Raw genomic sequence first — 6,564 nt, 5'->3', positions numbered from 1 at the left:
CCACTGCAACTCGTGTTTTTAAATGAAAAATGTACTCTGTGTGATTGGCTTTCCGCCCTTTGTATTAAACTATGCATACATACATGATGCTGTTTTGTTTATAGTTGTTTAAGCAACTTAATTATAATTGGTTTATAAACATTATTTTAAACATTATGCACTTTTTTTCACAGATTATGCTTTGAATAAACGTGCATTAGTAATATTTTGCTCGATGCGCCCTCTTGTGGCCTCAGAAGAGAAGCCAAAAGCTTTTCTTCACCCTTACTGAAATTATGCATTTTAAATTCGAATATAATTCAAATTTTTATTACATTTAAGTAAAAAAATTGAATTTAGTTTTTCAGCCATTTTGACAGCCCTAGTAGCTATTGTAACTTCATAGTAGCCTGTTCTTTTTTGTAAATGAAAGCCAGTTTAGTCAAACTAAAGAACTGACTTTTATCATGATTTGTCAATGGAATTGCTTTTTTTCCCCATCAAAATATTTCTTCTTCAAAATTACTAAAAGTCACAGAATCAAAACTAGAATCTTTAAATTCCTAATGATTCCCACCCTAAACTGTCACAGCACTGCTTTGTAACAGTTTGTTATGTTTGGAACGCGCAAATAGGACTGCACTCATCCAACTGTCAGAAACAATAACAAACACTCAAGTTGCTCAAGTTGCTCGATAAACACAGGTACAGAGCGACTGAAAGTGTTTTATGGTTGTCTTCCTTGAAAAACAGCCCCGGTGACACCGGTTTAAATGGCGACGGAAGGCAAGTTTCACATTCATGCCAATTAAACCTGAAGCTTTGTGCAAGGCCTAGTAAGCACAATCGATCAAACAAGCTCACACACTTGTATATTGACATTTTGGGGAGGTTCATCCCTGTGGCCAGGGGCTACGAGGAAAACCCAACCATAGCCACAAAAATGAATGAATGTGGGGGGGTTCAATCCAATAAGACGTGAATATCTCTCCCGTTTGTTTATATTCCATATCGTCCTCTCTGAAACATACTCTGGTAATTGGCAGAGCCAGAGCCGTGCAGATCCGGCAGTGTTTGTGTGGGGTTTAAGAGCGCTGTTACTCAATTGCCCGCTATCTGAAGGCCTCTGCCGTGGACTACAGGGAGCAAATAATGGACTCTTTTCAAACCCAGAGAGCGTTAACATGAGAGGAAGACGCAGCACCCTTTAGAAAGAGAAAGAGTTGAGGAGGTCATAAATGAATTTTTGGAGGTAGAATAAGACGACAGGGAGATAAAAAGCAGAGAATAGGGAACACGAAAGATAAATGGAGGGCTCGATGGTCTGGACACTGGGTTGTAATGCTGCCTTTCTCCCGCTCTCACACAGAAACAATTTTGCTCACGACAAGATAAGGACAGGCTTCTCCAAACCTTCATTAGCCTCAAACATATCTTTACCTCTTGCTCTCTCTGTACAAAGACAAAAAGCAGTAGCAAAGAAGAGGTTTGGCATCAAATACAAGTTAATGGCCTTTGTTTTATGGCTAATGGGAAGCATAAATTTGCAGTTACGTAATTAAAATAATGGTTTATTAGAACTAAAATGATCAGTCTGTAAAATTAATTCATACAGTAAGGAAACTAGTATTGAATGAAAGTTGAATGATTGTACTTCCATTGTGGTTGAATGAAAGTACTTCGGGTATCATGGGGATCACCATTGAATAATGGAGGCAGAGAATAGGCCTTTAAAGAAAATGTAAAGCATTTAAAGAAAAGTTTAAATCGGCCACAATTATTCTTCATAGTGGTGTGCTTGCTGGTGGACTGCGTAGCGGTAGCTGTTTGCCTTCTCTTAATCTTAGCGGGCGATGTGGAAAAGAATCCCGGTCCAACGAGAGGCAAGTGTGGCGTTTCAGACACGATGTTTAGGCCGGAGAGAACAACGCAGCAAAAAAAAAAAAAAACACTGTTTGGAGCAACAGGTGGCTCTGAACCAAGAGAATCCCACACACTTACGCAAATTGAATCCCTTCAAAAAGAAGTTATGGACTTAAGAGAACTTGTTGAAAAGTGTGTGGAGACAGTTGAGAGACTTGAGCATGAAAATGCTGAACTTCGGGAAAGGCATGAGCGCATGGAAAATCAGAATAGATGGGATAAATTCGTTTTTTATGGTATCCCGGAGTTGGATTGAGAAACATGGGAAGAGAGTGAGAAAAAGGTATGGGACCATGTTACTGAATATCTTGATCTGGGAAGAGCCAAAAGTGTTGTGGAACTCCCGATTGAACGCGCTTACCGTGTTGGAAAGAGATCACATGGAAGAGCGAGGCTGGTGGTGGTCCGTTTCACCAGGTGGAAGGACAAGGAAGAGATTCTACAGAAAGTACAACAGAAAGCACGGGAATGGCGTGAACGAAGTAACACTGAAGATGATGGAATAAATGGCCGAATTAGGGTGTCGGAGGACTTTAGTGCCCGGGTGCGTGAGATACGGAGAAAGCTGGTTAACTACATGCAAACTCTACGTCAAAATCAACCAAATATACAGATGTCAATTAGTTTTGATACATTATCTGTGGACGGTAGAGTTTTTACTTATGACACGGAGTCTGAATGTGTGGCTGAAATTGGACTGAAAAATTAAGGAACATCTGACACTCGTGTAAGGTAGGACGATGGCCTCGGCCCAAATGAACTCACTTAAATTGCATGGAATGTTCAAGGGTTAAAGACTAAAGTCAACAATAGTGAGTTATTGGACACCTTGCGGGGAAACTCTATTATTTGTTTGAGTGAAGTTTGGTCACAAGAGGAGACTGATTTTTGTCATTTATTGGCTGATTATACATGTTTTGGTCTTGTGCATAAATTTTGACATTGTCTCGTGTGTAAAATTTTGGTCATAATATTGCAGGTATCTGTGTGTATGTACATGATTCTATTGTGAAATATTTTTCTCGGATTTGTGAACAAGCAACTGACTGCATATTTTTATATATTCCGACAAAAAGAGTGGACTATTTGATAATAACATTGTTCTTACTTTTACTTATATCTTATAGCCGTAGATCACTGACAAGCTACACAAAATCATGTTCAAAATCGTAGGCGATTCATTGCCAATTTTGAACGCGATTTTGTGTAGCTTGTCAGTGAACTACGGCTCTGTGTAGTAAATGCCGCTCCATCTGAAAGTACGTGCTGGAGATTAACTACTAATCACCAGAAGCGGCTTTACTGACGAGATGCGCATGAAAATCGCATTCGATTTTTTTGCACAGCCCTAACTAGCAGCTAAGATTTTGACAGACTGTTTATATGAAGCAGGTAGATTTCTAATTAACAAGTCTATATTAAAAGGTAAACAACCACAGTGGTGGGATGAAGATTGTTCATTTCAGAAATCTATAAAATATAGTGTTTTAAATCAATTCAGAAGAACAGGTAATGTGGGGACTATGAACAGTTATATTCTTGAGAATGTGGCGCTGTGTGTTTTTGTTGTGAAAGCGAAACTACTTTGTTTGGCCTTTCCAAAAGAGGACACAACTAGAAATCAGTGGTTAAGTTGTATTTTAACAATGTTCTTTTTAGCAACATCATATGACCCCTTTAAAGTAGGGCTGGGCGTAGTAGCGTAGATCACTGACAAGCTACACAAAATCATGTTCAAAATCGTAGGCGATTCATTGCCAATTTTGAACGCGATTTTGTGTAGCTTGGCAGTGAACTACGGCTCTGTGTAGTAAATGCCGCTCCATCTGAAAGTACGTGCTGGAGATTAACTACTAATCACCAGAAGCGGCTTTACTGACGAGATGCGCATGAAAATCGCATTCGATTTTTTTGCACAGCCCTAACTAGCAGCTAAGATTTTGACAGACTGTTTATATGAAGCAGGTAGATTTCTAATTAACAAGTCTATATTAAAAGGTAAACAACCACAGTGGTGGGATGAAGATTGTTCATTTCAGAAATCTATAAAATATAGTGTTTTAAATCAATTCAGAAGAACAGGTAATGTGGGGACTATGAACAATTATATTCTTGAGAAACAAAAATTGAAAAAAATATGTAATAGAAAGAAAAAACTGTATAATTTAAATATTTTAGGTAATATACTACAGTAAAACGTAAGTAAAACAGCAGCTGTGGAAGAAAAGGAAAAATTATGGAAGGTCTAATAATATACAGTCTAATAATATCGCACATGACAAGTGCACACATGATTCGCACATGATTGCTCTTTGTATGAGGATTTTACTTAGGTGATCTTGTTCTTGTTGGTGATGTTTGTATTGATGTGTCAAATGTTTGTGATTCGGGGTATGCATGGAGATTGGCATTGTATATACATCATGGAATGAAGAAAAGACTATCTGCCATGTCATTATGATTTTGTGGAACTATGGGCCGAGAGGCCATGTATTCCTGTAATAAATTTGAAACTGGCACTAGTATTGCTGTTGTAAAACTGACAGCATGAGGACACCATGAAATCTTTCTTGTGCTGAAATATTTCCTATAGACTTGATTGGATGGGACATATCAAAGCGTATTTCTCTTTTTTTTTTTTAAATAGTAAATAGACATTAGTTTTTAATATCAAAGCCATGAACATGATTTGCTACTAGCTAATCAATTGCAGGGACATGGATCACTTAAAATTATTTCTTTTTTTTTTTAATATTATTTTAATTAATTAATATATATTATTTAATTTATATTCATTTATTTATCATATAAATGCATAATATGTATATAATTTATATATATAAATAGTAAATATTATAAATACTATATTTAATGTAATATTATAATATTATGATAGTAATTTAAAATGTTTTAATTAATTGAATTAATTGAATATTAACACTCCCAGTTTTTCAATATAAAAAAAGTTTGGTATTTCTGCTGTAATTATGACATCGTTGCTTGTTTTCAGAGGAAATATGTTATGAGGGGCCTTTGAAAATTGTGTTGGAAAAGAGAGGGCCTTCAGGTAAAAAAAAGAATCAAATCACTGTAAAGCTTCTAACTGGACAAAAATCATACAAGTTGTGCAGGATAAGTAGTCAATATTTTTGCTCAGTTTTCCTGCAATTTTTAATGCATATATCTGCTAACTTTAAATGTAGTCAAAATTTAGGAGTACACTAGAATTTAGATGGTCTCACTACTAACATAATTTAACTAAAAGCCACGAAAGATCAACAAAGAATTTTGATTTCACAGGGTCTTCAACGTGATTTAGCATAGTTGGAAATGTTCCTGGATCGACATCCTTTGACGGCCTGGGAAGATTGGCCAAACCTTAATTGTATCCATTACCCATTCCTAAAATCAGAAGGAAACACTATGTTGATGAAAACGCTGCTCAAGCCACAACTCCATCTCTCAAACCCTAAAATGTTGCAGGACCAACAAGGTTGTTGATCCAGGCACACGTCCTACCTGGCAAAATCACGTTGTTTTAAACTTTTCAACGATTGACACTCCAGAAGACAGGTCATGACCAGTAAATGACTCCCTCGCTCAGATTCACAGCCTCTGTTGACAGAGCCAAGGCAGCATATGCACTAACTACGAAACTAACTGTGAAACTGAGTTTTTCCCATCTCTCTCTGTCTTTGCGTCAAGCTTAAGGCATCCACACTGCTACAGGGTGCTATGGCAACAGGAGATCCCCCACCATTCCTATCAGTGTATTTACGACAAGATTTTCCTGCTGAATCTTGTAGAAGACAATGAACAATAACCCTCAAGTCTGTTCCAAAACACACTGACTCAGTTTGCCACCATCTGAGCCAAAGCAAGCAAATATCATGGTCCCATCAAGATGATCCAGTTCTTTGAGGTCTGAGGTTTAATCACGTGGGGCTAAATATACTTTAGTCTAGACTAATCTAAAAGATGCTCAGGCTCACAAATAGGCTGTGCTTCCTCACATGCATTACAGTTAATTGTACCATTTACTGCTGGCTCATTGATGAAAACATCAGTCTGGCTGGATGAGAGCTATCAATGAGGCAGGAGACGCTTTTGATAAAGTTAGCTGCCACAAGTACACAGCTTCTAAATATGCTAATTAGGATGAGCCAGCATCAAGTGTTTGTTTTTCTGTTTGTTCTTGGCAGGATAGGGTGGTAATTAGGCTATATCATAAGGGATGAATTTTAACAATTTCGAGAGAAAGGTTCACAGATGCTTAATGATTAAAGAGCATAAAACAACTGCAGTGTGATTATATATATATATATATATATATAAAAAACCTTTTTTTACCCATATTTATTTAAAGGGGTCATATAATGCTACATGCACTTTTACAAGTTGTTTGAACTGAAATGTGTGTTGGCAGTGTGTGTACACAACCACCCTAAAATGATAAAAATCCACCCAGTGGTTTTTTGTTAATCTACTAAAATCTTTACCCCTTTCTCAAATCAAATCGATCTCAGATGCCCGTCTGTGTGACATCACGATAGTTTGATTGACAGTAGCGTTTCAGCACAGACTGGACTGGCGTCTTACCTTAGACCCGCCCTGAATGAGCTGAGCTGTCATCAGTCCGCCATTGTTTCACCGCTGGAGCAG

General features: G+C 37.4%; 1 protein-coding gene across 1 annotated transcript in view; it reads right to left on the bottom strand.

Annotated features, from left to right (window-relative positions):
• Nucleotides 1–6,564, bottom strand: part of LOC107717564 (semaphorin-6B-like) — a 132,925-nt gene that overhangs the window by 76,612 nt on the left and 49,749 nt on the right. The window lies entirely within an intron of this gene.

Source organism: Sinocyclocheilus rhinocerous, unplaced genomic scaffold (assembly GCF_001515625.1).
Source record: "Sinocyclocheilus rhinocerous isolate Xijiao unplaced genomic scaffold, SAMN03320098_v1.1 scaffold813, whole genome shotgun sequence".
Classification (NCBI taxonomy): Eukaryota; Metazoa; Chordata; class Actinopteri; order Cypriniformes; family Cyprinidae; genus Sinocyclocheilus; species Sinocyclocheilus rhinocerous.
Note: the sequence above shows the minus strand (reverse complement) of the source record. Positions and strands in the feature narration are given on the sequence as shown.